Source organism: Protomyctophum parallelum (assembly GCF_964188405.1).
Source record: "Protomyctophum parallelum genome assembly, chromosome: 19".
NCBI classification, from domain to species: Eukaryota; Metazoa; Chordata; class Actinopteri; order Myctophiformes; family Myctophidae; genus Protomyctophum; species Protomyctophum parallelum.
In genome coordinates, this window is record NC_139717.1 from 43,608,633 (window position 1) to 43,622,248 (window position 13,616).

At 44.3% G+C, this 13,616-nt stretch overlaps 1 protein-coding gene across 6 annotated transcripts in view; it reads right to left on the reverse strand.

Moving 5' to 3' along the window:
* filip1b (filamin A interacting protein 1b) overlaps positions 1 to 13,616 on the reverse strand; it is a 68,762-nt gene that overhangs the window by 29,416 nt on the left and 25,730 nt on the right. The window lies entirely within an intron of this gene.

Sequence of the window (13,616 nt, forward strand, 5' to 3'; positions counted from 1 at the left end):
CTCTCTGTCTCCACACTCTGTCCTCTCACTGTCTCCACACTCTGTCCTCTCACTGTCTCCACACTCTCTGTCCTCTCTCTGTCTCCACACTCTGTCCTCTCACTGTCTCCACACTCTCTGTCCTCTCTCTGTCTCCACACTCTGTCCTCTCACTGTCTCCACACTCTCTGTCCTCTCTCTGTCTCCACTCTCTGTCCTCTCACTGTCTCCACACTCTGTCCTCTCACTGTCTCCACTCTCTGTCCTCTCACTGTCTCCACACTCTGTCCTCTCACTGTCTCCACACTCTGTCCTCTCACTGTCTCCACACTCTGTCCTCTCTCTGTCTCCACACTCTCTGTCCTCTCTCTGTCTCCACACTCTGTCCTCTCACTGTCTCCACACTCTCTGTCCTCTCACTGTCTCCACACTCTCTGTCCACTCTCTGTCCTCTCACTGTCTCCACACTCTGTCCTCTCACTGTCTCCACACTCTGTCCTCTCACTGTCTCCACACTCTGTCCTCTCTCTGTCTCCACACTCTCTGTCCTCTCTCTGTCCTCTCTCTGTCTCCACACTCTGTCCTCTCACTGTCTCCACACTCTCTGTCCTCTCTCTGTCTCCACACTCTGTCCTCTCTCTGTCTCCACACTCTGTCCTCTCTCTGTCTCCACACTCTCTGTCCTCTCAATGTCTCCACACTCTGTCCTCTCTCTGTCTCCACACTCTGTCTTCTCTCTGTCTCCACACTCTGTCCTCTCACTGTCTCCACACTCTGTCCTCTCACTGTCTCCACACTCTGTCCTCTCTCTGTCTCCACACTCTGTCCTCTCTCTGTCTCCACACTCTGTCCTCTCACTGTCTCCACACTCTGTCCTCTCACTGTCTCCACACTCTGTCCTCTCTCTGTCTCCACACTCTCTGTCCTCTCTCTGTCTCCACACTCTGTCCTCTCACTGTCTCCACACTCTCTGTCCTCTCTCTGTCTCCACACTCTGTCCTCTCTCTGTCTCCACACTCTGTCCTCTCTCTGTCTCCACACTCTCTGTCCTCTCAATGTCTCCACACTCTGTCCTCTCTCTGTCTCCACACTCTGTCTTCTCTCTGTCTCCACACTCTGTCCTCTCTCTGTCTCCACACTCTGTCCTCTCACTGTCTCCACACTCTGTCCTCTCACTGTCTCCACTCTCTGTCCTCTCACTGTCTCCACACTCTGTCCTCTCACTGTCTCCACACTCTCTGTCCTCTCTCTGTCTCCACACTCTCTGTCCTCTCTCTGTCCTCTCACTGTCTCCACACTCTCTGTCCTCTCTCTGTCTCCACACTCTGTCCTCTCTGTCTCTATCGCTCTCTCTCCACTCTCTCTCTGTCTCCACCCTATCTCTTTGTCTCCACCCTCTCTCTCTCTCTCTCTCTCTCTCTCCACACTCTCTGTCCTCTCTCTCTCTCTGTCTCTCTCTCTCTATCTCCTTGGTCCCGCCTTATCGCTGCTTGCAGCTATATTAGGTATTTCTTTTACACCTCAAAAGAAACAGAAATAGCAGCTCTGGCTGAACCGTGCAGTCGGTTTTCACGAAACGCGGGATTCTGGTAGAGGACCATGCCAAACGATGACTATGCGAAGCCCATGACCATTGGCCAAAGGGTGGCGCTATAACATTCAATTGAAGATACAAACTTTGAACGTACATAGCTCATGAACTGTTTGACCGTCTGCAATTTAACTTTGATACACATATACGTCTCCTAATGCCGAACATCTTCCATATTCTGACTTTTGACCTCTGACCTTTAGATTACCCGCCATTTTGAATTATATGAAAACCATTAAAAATGTATCTTCTCCCAGGACCTTTGATCAAAATGCACAAAAACGTCTACACTTGAACTTTGGACTTATACGGACAAATAATCGTAACAGATTCCTTTTAAGTGAAAAAATGAAGTTTTTATGAGCCAATGAAAATTGCTGTTCTTCTTCTGCATCTAATACCTATATGAATACTGTATGATGTTACTGTTTAGAATGAACAAATTGACTGTGTCTGCTTAGCTCAGTTGGTAGAGTTCTCACCTCTGGACCGCAGGGTCACTGGTTCAAATCCGGGTAGCGACAACTTAGCCCGTGATTTTTATTTGTGCATATTGCTCTCTCTCTCTCTCTCTCTCTCTGTCTCTCTCTCTCTCTTTCTCTCTGTCTCTCTGTCAATCCACCCCCCCTCTCTCTCTCTCTTTCTCTCTCTCTATCTCTCTCTCTGTCTCTCTCCACCCCCCCCCTCTCTCGCTCTCTCTGTCTCTCTCTCTCTCCACACTCTTTGTCCTCTCAATGTCTCCACACTCTCTGTCCTCTCTCTCTCTCCACACTCTGTCATCTCTCTCTCTCCACACTCTCTGTCCTCTCTCTGTCTCCACACTCTATGTCCTCTCTCTGTCTCAACACTCTCTGTCCTCTCTCTGTCCTCTCTCTGTCTCCACACTCTCTGTCCTCTCTCTGTCCTCTCACTGTCTCCACACTCTCTGTCCTCTCTCTGTCCTCTCACTGTCTCCACACTCTCTGTCCTCTATCTCTCTCCACACTCTCTGTCCTCTCTCTCTCCACACTCTCTGTCCTCTCTCTTTCTCCACACTCTCTGTCCTCTCTCTGTCTCAACACTCTCTGTCCTCTCTCTGTCCTCTCTCTCTCTCCACACTCTCTGTCCTCTCTCTGTCTCCACACTCTCTGTCCTCTCTCTGTCTCCACACTCTCTGTCCTCTCTCTGTCCTCTCTCTGTCTCCACACTCTCTGTCCTCTCTCTGTCCTCTATCTGTCTCCACACTCTCTGTCCTCTCTCTGTCCTCTCTCTGTCTCCACCCTCTCTCTTTGTCTCCACCCTCTCTCTTTGTCTCCACCCTCTCTCTCTCTCTCTCTCTCTCTCTCCACACTCTCTGTCCTCTCTCTCTCTCTATCTCCTTGGTCCCGCCTTATCGCTGCTTGCAGCTATATTAGGTATTTCTTTTACACCTCAACAGAAACAGAAATAGCAGCTCTGGCTGAACCGTGCAGTCGGTTTTCACGAAATGCGGGATTCTGGTAGAGGACCATGCCAAACGATGACTATGCGAAGCCCATTACCATTGGCCAATGGGTGGCGCTATAACATTCAATTGAAAATACAAACTTTGAACGTACATAGCTCATGAACTGTTTGACCGTCTGCAATTTAACTTTGATACACATATGCATCTCCTAATGCCGAAAAACTTCCATATTCTGACTTTTGACCTCTGACCTTTAGATTACCCGCCATTTTGAATTATATGAAAACCATTAAAAATGTATCTTCTCCCAGGATCTTTGATCAAAATGCACAAGAACGTCTACACTTGAACTTTGGACTTATACGGACAAATAATCGTAACAGATTCCTTTTAAGTGAAAAAATGAAGTTTTTATGAGCCAATGAAAATTGCTGTTTTGTGAAACTTCTTCTGCATCTAATACCTATACTAATACTGTATGATGTTACTGTTTAGAATGAACAAATTGACTGTGTCTGCTTAGCTCAGTTGGTAGAGTTCTCACCTCTGGACCGCAGGGTCACTGGTTCAAATCCGGGTAGCGACAACTTAGCCCGTGATTTTATGTGCATATTGCTCTCTCTCTCTCTCTCTCTCTCTCTCTCTCTCTCTCTCTCTCTCTCTCTCTCTCTCTGTCAATCCACCCCCCCTCTCTCTCTCTCTATCTCTCTCTCTGTCTCTCTCCACCCCCCCCCTCTCTCGCTCTCTCTGTCTCTCTCTCTCTCCACACTCTTTGTCCTCTCAATGGGCCTGATTCTTCAACGTGTTTCCGCTGATATATTGCCGTGACGCTGGCGGAAAGGCATTTACGTGGATTTCCCACATTAATTTGGAATTCATGGAAATGGCCGTGAACTTGACGCTGTCTTTGGTTCGTCGGAAACTCCGCTAAATCCTCCGCCACCTCTTTAGGTGGCGGAGAAATTTGCGGAAGCATACACTTGCATATAGATTTATTCAGAAGGCTTTAGTCTTCATGCTGAATCAATAAATAGTCCCCAAATCTCAGATAAAATATGTAGGCATGTGCCCCCAACATATTGGTCGATCAGCACAAAAAATCAGCACAAAAAACGATATATATATATATATATATATATAAAAGCCGAGTGCACTTGCATGCATGCATTATAGGCAAGTTAGCCTATAGAGTCCCATAAGGAAACTGCCCCTGCAAGCCCCGACACCTTTTATTTTATTTATTAGGATATTTCTATAGCATGCCATGCGCGATTGCGCTGCTCACTTGACATGCAGCCTTCTCTAGGCTACTCGCAGTGCAACGCGTTGTGAGCTTGTAGATCGGCTCTCGCGGACTGCATGTTAAAAAACAAACTCACAATTATAATAAGAACATAGGCCTACACTTATCTGCATTTTGCACTGTACGAATCTAACGTTGTTTCGGTGTGTGTGTGTGTGTGTGTGTGTGTGTGTGTGGGGGGGGGGGGGCAGACAGCAGCGTGCTGCCGATCCGATTCACATTGGAAAATGAATAGGGCTAATTAGCCCTATATAAAAAATAGAAGACCACATTTATAGCCTAATGAATGCAGCGTGTTTGAAAGTCGGCCAGTCATATCAGTTTTAAACCAGCTCACCTCCACTCGTGAACATGACGGACAGACAGACAGAATTTATAATAATGTATATTGATACCTATTGATCACATGGATGCCACACACAGAATAGTTTAACTCACTGGATAAACTCACTGGATTATAATTTCTTCAGACAAGAGGATCCCAGGCCTATAATATATTTACTTATGAATGTATGGGCTACTGTTCTTTATCGCGCAACAGTGTCGAGGGCCCATGCAGCCCCCCTCCCTCTCTCGTCTCTCTCTCTCTCTCGCTCTCTCTGAAAAGACGACTTTTAATATCGGATATGTTTTACCTCTGCAAAGGTGTGAGTGAGCACCCGCCTTGGTCCCGAACTTAATTAAATAAATTATAATTATATTGCTTCAGCGGAGCACGCAACGTTGCAAGCTTGGATATAGCAGTGACCGCGGCTGTGATCTCAGACAAACTGCTGTCTGCTGAGTCATGCTTGAAGCCTTTTATGGTATGAAATTGGGCGTGGATCAATGCAGATGAGGTTGTCGGTTGCTTTTCCGATCACTTTGCACCCGCTGCTTTCAGTATGACATACACCTGCGATACGCCAGCGCACCTGTGGTACACACCACTCTCTGAATAACACGTCATCTCAACGTAGCTTGATCGGACGGATAAATACGATATCTGTTTCCGTCACCGTTACACTCTGGCGCATTTCGTTTTTGAAGAATCAGGACCAATGTCTCCACACTCTCTGTCCTCTCTCTCTCTCCACACTCTGTCCTCTATCTCTCTCCACACTCTCTGTCCTCTCTCTGTCTCCACACTCTCTGTCCTCTCTCTGTCTCAACACTCTGTCCTCTCTCTGTCCTCTCTCTGTCTCCACACTATCTGTCCTCTCTCTGTCCTCTCACTGTCTCCACACTCTCTGTCCTCTCTCTGTCCTCTCACTGTCTCCACACTCTATGTCCACTCTCTGTCCTCTCTCTCTCCACACTCTCTGTCCTCTCTCTGTCTCAACACTCTCTGTCCTCTCTCTGTCCTCTCTCTGTCTCCACACTCTCTGTCCTCTCTCTGTCTCCACACTCTCTGTCCTCTCTCTCTCTCCACACTCTCTGTCCTCTCTCTGTCTCCACACTCTCTGTCCTCTCTCTCTCTCTCCACACTCTCTGTCCTCTCTCTGTCTCCACACACTCTGTCCTCTCTCTGTCTCCACACTCTCTGTCCTCTCTCTGTCCTCTCTCTGTCTCCACACTCTCTGTCCTCTCTCTGTCTCCACCCTCTCTCTTTGTCTCCACCCTCTCTCTCTCTCTCTCTCTCTCTCTCTCTCTCTCTCTCTCTCTCTCTCCACACTCTCTGTCTTTCTCTCTCTCTCTGTCTCTCTCTCTCTCTCTCTATCTCCTTGGTCCCGCCTTATCGCTGCTTGCAGCTATATTTAAGGGACCAAGAAGACACGCAGTGACTTTGGTCACTTCTTGTTTTTGTGTTTATTTTTCTTCTTCTCCTTCCGCCAAAAATAGCTGTTCTGACTGAACCGTGCAGTCGCTTTTCGTGAAACTCGGTAATCTGGTAGAGGGCCATGCCAAACGGTGACTATGTGAAGCCCATGACCATTGGCCAAATGGTGGCGCTATAGCACTGAAATTGAAAATTAAGTTGAAAATGCAAACTTTGAATGTACATATCTCATGAACCGTTTGACCGTTGGCAATGACACTTTGATACACATATGTGTCTCCTCATGCCGAACAACTTCCATATGCTGACTTTTGACCTCTGACCTTTAGATTACCCGCCATTTTGAATTATATGAAAACCATTAAAAATCTATCTTCTCCCAGGATCTTTGATCAAAATGCACAAAAACGTCTACACTTGAACTTTGAACTTATACGAACAAAAAATCGTAACAGATTTCTTTTAAGTGAAAAAATGAAGTTTTTATGAGCCAATAAAAAATATTCTGTCTTGTGAAACCTCTCATGCAACCAATACGTCTTCCAAATACGGTTGGCAGAGCTAATACCTATACTGCATGTTACTGTATAGAATGAGTCAACTGACAGAGTCTGCTTAGCTCAGTCGGTAGAGCTCTCACCTATGGACCACAAGGTCACTGGTTCAAATCCGGTTAGCGACATTCTTATTTGTGCATATTGCTCTCTCTCTCTCTCTCTCTCTCTCTCTCTCTCTCTCTCTATCTCTATATCTATCTCTATATCTATCTCTCTCTCTAATAGAGATACTAGTAACTGTAATAGAGTAATAAGTCTAATAGTGTAATAAGTGTATTTAGTGTAATAGTGTAATAGTGTAATAAGTGTAATAGTGTAATAGTGCAATAAGTGTAATAGTAGTGTAATAAGTGTAATAGTGTAATATTGTAATAAGTCTAATAGTGTAATAGTGTAATAGTGTAATAGTGTAATAAGTGTAATAGTGTAATAGTGTAATAGTGTAATAGTAGTGTAATAGTGTAATAAGTGTAATAGTGTAATAGTAGTGTAATAGTGTAATAAGTCTAATAGTGTAATAGTGCAATAAGTGTAATAGTAGTGTAATAAGTGTAATAGTAGTGTAATAAGTGTAATAGTGTAATATTGTAATAAGTCTAATAGTGTAATAGTGTAATAGTGTAATAGTGTAATAAGTGTAATAGTGTAATAGTGTAATAGTGTAATAGTAGTGTAATAGTGTAATAAGTGTAATAGTGTAATAGTAGTGTAATAGTGTAATAAGTGTAATAGTGTAATAAGTGTAATAATAGTAATAGTGTAATAGTAGTGTAATAGTGTAATAAGTCTAATAGTGTAATAGTGTAATAGTAGTGTAATAGTGTAATAAGTCTAATAGTGTAATAGTGTAATAAGTGTAATTAGTGTAATAGTAGTGTAATAGTGTAATAAGTCTAATAGTGTAATAGTGTAATAAGTGTAATAAGTGTACTAAGTGTAATAGTAGTGTAATAGTGTAATAAGTGTAATAGTGTAATTAGTGTAATAGTAGTGTAATGAGTCTAAATTTGTAATAGTGTACTATTAGTGTAATAGTAGTGTAATAGTGTAACATAAGTGTAATAGTGTAATATTGTTAAAAGTCTAATAGTGTAATAGTGTAATAGTAGTGTAATAGTGTAATAAGTCTAATAGTGTAATAGTGCAATAAGTGTAATAGTAGTGTAATAAGTGTAATAGTGTAATATTGTAATAAGTCTAATAGTGTAATAGTGTAATAGTGTAATAGTGTAATAAGTGTAATAGTGTAATAGTGTAATAGTAGTGTAATAGTGTAATAAGTGTAATAGTGTAATAGTAGTGTAATAGTGTAATAAGTGTAATAGTGTAATAAGTGTAATAATAGTAATAGTGTAATAGTAGTGTAATAGTGTAATAAGTCTAATAGTGTAATAGTGTAATAGTAGTGTAATAGTGTAATAAGTCTAATAGTGTAATAGTGTAATAGTAGTGTAATAGTGTAATAAGTGTAATAGTGTAATAATAGTAATAGTGTAATAGTAGTGTAATAGTGTAATAAGTCTAATAGTGTAATAGTGTAATAGTAGTGTAATAGTGTAATAAGTCTAATAGTGTAATAGTGTAATAGTAGTGTAATAGTGTAATAAGTGTATTTAGTGTGTAATAGTGTAATATTAGTGAATTAGTGTAATAGTAGTGTAATAGTAGTGTAATAGTGTAATAGTAGTGTAATAGTGTAATAAGTCTAATAGTGTAATAGTAGTGTAATAGTGTAATAAGTCTAATAGTGTAATAGTAGTGTAATAGTGTAATAAGTGTAATAGTGTAATAAGTGTATTCTGTCCTCTCTCTGTCTCCACTCTCTCTGTCCTCTCTCTGTCCTCTCACTGTCTCCACACTCTCTGTCCTCTCTCTGTCTCCACACTCTCTGTCCTCTCTCTGTCTCCACACTCTGTCCTCTCACTGTCTCCACACTCTGTCCTCTCTCTGTCTCCACACTCTGTCCTCTCTCTGTCTCCACACTCTGTCCTCTCACTGTCTCCACACTCTGTCCTCTCACTGTCTCCACACTCTGTCCTCTCACTGTCTCCACACTCTGTCCTCTCTCTGTCTCCACACTCTGTCCTCTCACTGTCTCCACACTCTGTCCTCTCACTGTCTCCACACTCTCTGTCCTCTCTCTGTCTCCACACTCTGTCCTCTCACTGTCTCCACACTCTCTGTCCTCTCTCTGTCTCCACACTCTGTCCTCTCACTGTCTCCACACTCTCTGTCCTCTCTCTGTCTCCACTCTCTGTCCTCTCACTGTCTCCACACTCTGTCCTCTCACTGTCTCCACTCTCTGTCCTCTCACTGTCTCCACACTCTGTCCTCTCACTGTCTCCACACTCTGTCCTCTCACTGTCTCCACACTCTGTCCTCTCTCTGTCTCCACACTCTCTGTCCTCTCTCTGTCTCCACACTCTGTCCTCTCACTGTCTCCACACTCTCTGTCCTCTCACTGTCTCCACACTCTCTGTCCACTCTCTGTCCTCTCACTGTCTCCACACTCTGTCCTCTCACTGTCTCCACACTCTGTCCTCTCACTGTCTCCACACTCTGTCCTCTCTCTGTCTCCACACTCTCTGTCCTCTCTCTGTCCTCTCTCTGTCTCCACACTCTGTCCTCTCACTGTCTCCACACTCTCTGTCCTCTCTCTGTCTCCACACTCTGTCCTCTCTCTGTCTCCACACTCTGTCCTCTCTCTGTCTCCACACTCTCTGTCCTCTCAATGTCTCCACACTCTGTCCTCTCTCTGTCTCCACACTCTGTCTTCTCTCTGTCTCCACACTCTGTCCTCTCACTGTCTCCACACTCTGTCCTCTCACTGTCTCCACACTCTGTCCTCTCTCTGTCTCCACACTCTGTCCTCTCTCTGTCTCCACACTCTGTCCTCTCACTGTCTCCACACTCTGTCCTCTCACTGTCTCCACACTCTGTCCTCTCTCTGTCTCCACACTCTCTGTCCTCTCTCTGTCTCCACACTCTGTCCTCTCACTGTCTCCACACTCTCTGTCCTCTCTCTGTCTCCACACTCTGTCCTCTCTCTGTCTCCACACTCTGTCCTCTCTCTGTCTCCACACTCTCTGTCCTCTCAATGTCTCCACACTCTGTCCTCTCTCTGTCTCCACACTCTGTCTTCTCTCTGTCTCCACACTCTGTCCTCTCTCTGTCTCCACACTCTGTCCTCTCACTGTCTCCACACTCTGTCCTCTCACTGTCTCCACTCTCTGTCCTCTCACTGTCTCCACACTCTGTCCTCTCACTGTCTCCACACTCTCTGTCCTCTCTCTGTCCTCTCTCTGTCTCCACACTCTCTGTCCTCTCTCTGTCCTCTCACTGTCTCCACACTCTCTGTCCTCTCTCTGTCTCCACACTCTGTCCTCTCTGTCTCTATCGCTCTCTCTCCACTCTCTCTCTGTCTCCACCCTATCTCTTTGTCTCCACCCTCTCTCTCTCTCTCTCTCTCTCTCTCCACACTCTCTGTCCTCTCTCTCTCTCTGTCTCTCTCTCTCTATCTCCTTGGTCCCGCCTTATCGCTGCTTGCAGCTATATTAGGTATTTCTTTTACACCTCAAAAGAAACAGAAATAGCAGCTCTGGCTGAACCGTGGACCATGCCAAACGATGACTATGCGAAGCCCATGACCATTGGCCAAAGGGTGGCGCTATAACATTCAATTGAAGATACAAACTTTGAACGTACATAGCTCATGAACTGTTTGACCGTCTGCAATTTAACTTTGATACACATATACGTCTCCTAATGCCGAACATCTTCCATATTCTGACTTTTGACCTCTGACCTTTAGATTACACGCCATTTTGAATTATATGAAAACGATTTAAAATGTATCTTCTCCCAGGATCTTTGATCAAAATGCACAAAAACGTCCACACTTGAACTTTGGACTTATACGGACAAATAATCGTAACACATTTCTTTTAAGTGAAAAAATGAAGTTTTTATGAGCCAATGAAAATTGCTGTTTTGTGAAACTTCTCATGCACCTAATACCTATATGAATATTGCATGATGTTACTGTTTAGAATGAGTCAACTGACAGTGTCTGCTTGGCTCAGTCAGTAGAGCACTTGCCTTTGGACCACAAGGTTGTGTGTTCAAATCCTGGTAATGACAACAGCTGGATGTCTTTCTCTCCACCCCCCCCCCCTCTCTCTCTCTCTCTCTCTCTCTCAAATAATCAAATAGACAATAATTGTGGTACATTTTTGTTAAGTGAAAAAATGAAGTTTTTAAGAGCCAATAAATGTTGCTGTTTTGTGAAACTTCTCATGCACCTAATACCTATATGAATATTGCATGATGCTACTATATAGAATGAGTCAACTGACAGTGTCTGCTTAGCTCAGTTGGTAGAGTTCTTACCTCTTTACCGCAGGGTCACTGGTTCAAATCCGGGTAGCGACAACTTAGCCCGTGATTCTTATTTGTGCATATTGTTCTCTCTCTCTCTCTCTCTCTCTCTGTGTCTCTCTCTGTCTCTCTGTCTCTCTCTCTCTCCACCCCCCTCTCTCTCTCTCTCTCTTTCTCTCTCTCTCTGTCTCTCTCCACCCCCCCCTCTCTCGCTCTCTCTGTCTCTCTCTCTCTCTCTCCACACTCTTTGTCCTCTCAATGTCTCCACACTCTCTGTCCTCTCTCTCTCTCCACACTCTCTGTCCTCTCTCTGTCTCAACACTCTCTGTCCTCTCAATGTCTCCACACTCTGTCCTCTCTCTCTCTCCACACTCTGTCCTCTCTCTCTCTCCACACTATCTCTCCTCTCTCTGTCTCAACACTCTCTGTCCTCTCTCTGTCTCCACACTCTCTGTCATCTCTCTGTCCTCTCTCTGTCTCCACACTCTCTGTCCTCTCCCTGTCTCCACACTTTCTGTCCTCTCACTGTCTCCACACTCTCTGTCATCTCTCTGTCCTCTCTCTGTCTCCACACTCTCTGTCCTCTCTCTGTCTCCACACTCTCTGTCCTCTCCCTGTCTCCACACTTTCTGTCCTCTCACTCTCTCCACACTCTCTGTCCTCTCTCTCTCTGTCTCTCTCTCTCTCTCTCTCTATCTCCTTGGTCCCGCCTTATCGCTGCTTGCAGCTATATTTATCATTATTATTGAAGGTGGCAACATTTGCTCGGTAAAATATTTCGGGGGATATTTACAATGTGTGCAGGCTTGAGTATGTTGAATCTAGTTTGCATTAATGAGGATTTAGTTGACACAATCAAATAAAATGGCGATAGTATTCCATGTGGGGCAGACGGCCTGTCACAGCCAGATTTTGGAGAGCAGCGCAGCTTTGTTGTTGCGAGGAAAGCGGTAAAATGAGACTTTCGTGGTTGTTTTCGTCTCAGATTTAGTCCGACGGAGCGTCACAGTATAACTCCATGGGGACACAAAAGCGACACAAAAGTAGGACCCGGAAGTATCTCAGGAGGGGGCGCTCACGTCACAGCTAAAATACTGAATTAATAAATAGATGCCTCATTCGCCGCTGCCGTTCTTGGAGCGATGTGTGTTGAAGGCGGGGCGGAAGAATTTACACTGGGAGAGGAAGTACGCCGGAAGTGTGAAAGGCACGTTACGTCACGCTGCCACTCAAGTGATTACTGGCCAATCACAGCGTATCTTTTCCGGGAACAAGCGATCTGTGACGCATACGCTCATGCTTCCGCGGGGCTTCGCAAGGAATCTCGGGAATGTTTTGCACCTCCCTTGAGCACATACGCTCCAGAGCCGGAAAGGGCGTCTGCGTTTATATGTCTATGGTCTACGGGAGCTTAAATACCCTGCCCAATTGGTCAGCTGACTGCCACATCAGCGAATGACATGTGGGTCTTGCAAACACTGAATACACCCACATGGTAATGCAGCATATTAACCCCTTGAGTATATGTACTGTATGCACCCTTGAGCAGACCATGGAGCCGCTCGAGTATACCTGCCTGAACTAACTCAGCAAGCTATACGTATCATTTCTACATGGATTATTATTACACACTGTAGTAGAGGCTGTAACGTTCCCATTAAATGGATAAATAGCCATGTACTTTAAAGGGATTGTGACATTAAAAAAAAGGTTTTGGAATTGTTCTTGTTTTTTTTAGGTTTTCTAATCTCAATTGCACCCAAAAAACATGAACTTTTAACATTCAGTAGATTTTCTGTGATCTGGGGTTTTCTGGCTCAAACAGGTGCTCTGATTTGCCGGCAGTAAGTGACATCACTTACTGCAAATCCCATATATGTCAATGGGATTTGCCAGCAAATGTCACTGTTTCACTGTGTTGCCTGTTTTCATTGTAGCTCAAAAGGCCAAAAAAACCCCAAAGAAAACTTCAGACCACAGAAAATCCACTGAATGTTCAAAGTTCAGGTTTTTTGGGTGTAATTGAGGTCATAAAACCTAAAAGAAAAAAGAAAAAGAAAAAGAAATGAAAATGAATGTCATAAAACCTTTAAGTTATGATTGAGTCGTACAGTCCAACAAGATAACGTAATTTCCAAATGCCTTGAGGATCAGGAAACTCTCTGAACTTACAGTACACCTTTTCGTAGGAGCAATGGTTCTCAGCGTGGGGTGCATGCGAGGACCCCACGGGGGCCTTGAAGGGGTCCCAGGGGGTCCCCAGTGTTGGCCACATGAACCCCAGGATCCATTATTTTTTAAACGTTTACAAATGTATTTTGTAACAGACTACACGACTATAGTCTAAAAGTTAACAAAAACATTGTGATTAATGATGAAGTTATACAGATCAGGCCATATCACTGTCTCTTGGAACAAAGAATTGCCATACGTATAAACAATATTTTTATTGGTATGACCATGGCGGGCCGCAGATACATTAAGCAGGGGCTGCATGCGGCCCACGGGCCATGGGTTGAGTAGCACTGCCTTAAAGCCTAACCTTAAAACAACCATTTCTCTTTTGTGTGGACCAGGAAAATGGTCTATTTCAGGTACACACACACACACACACACACACACAC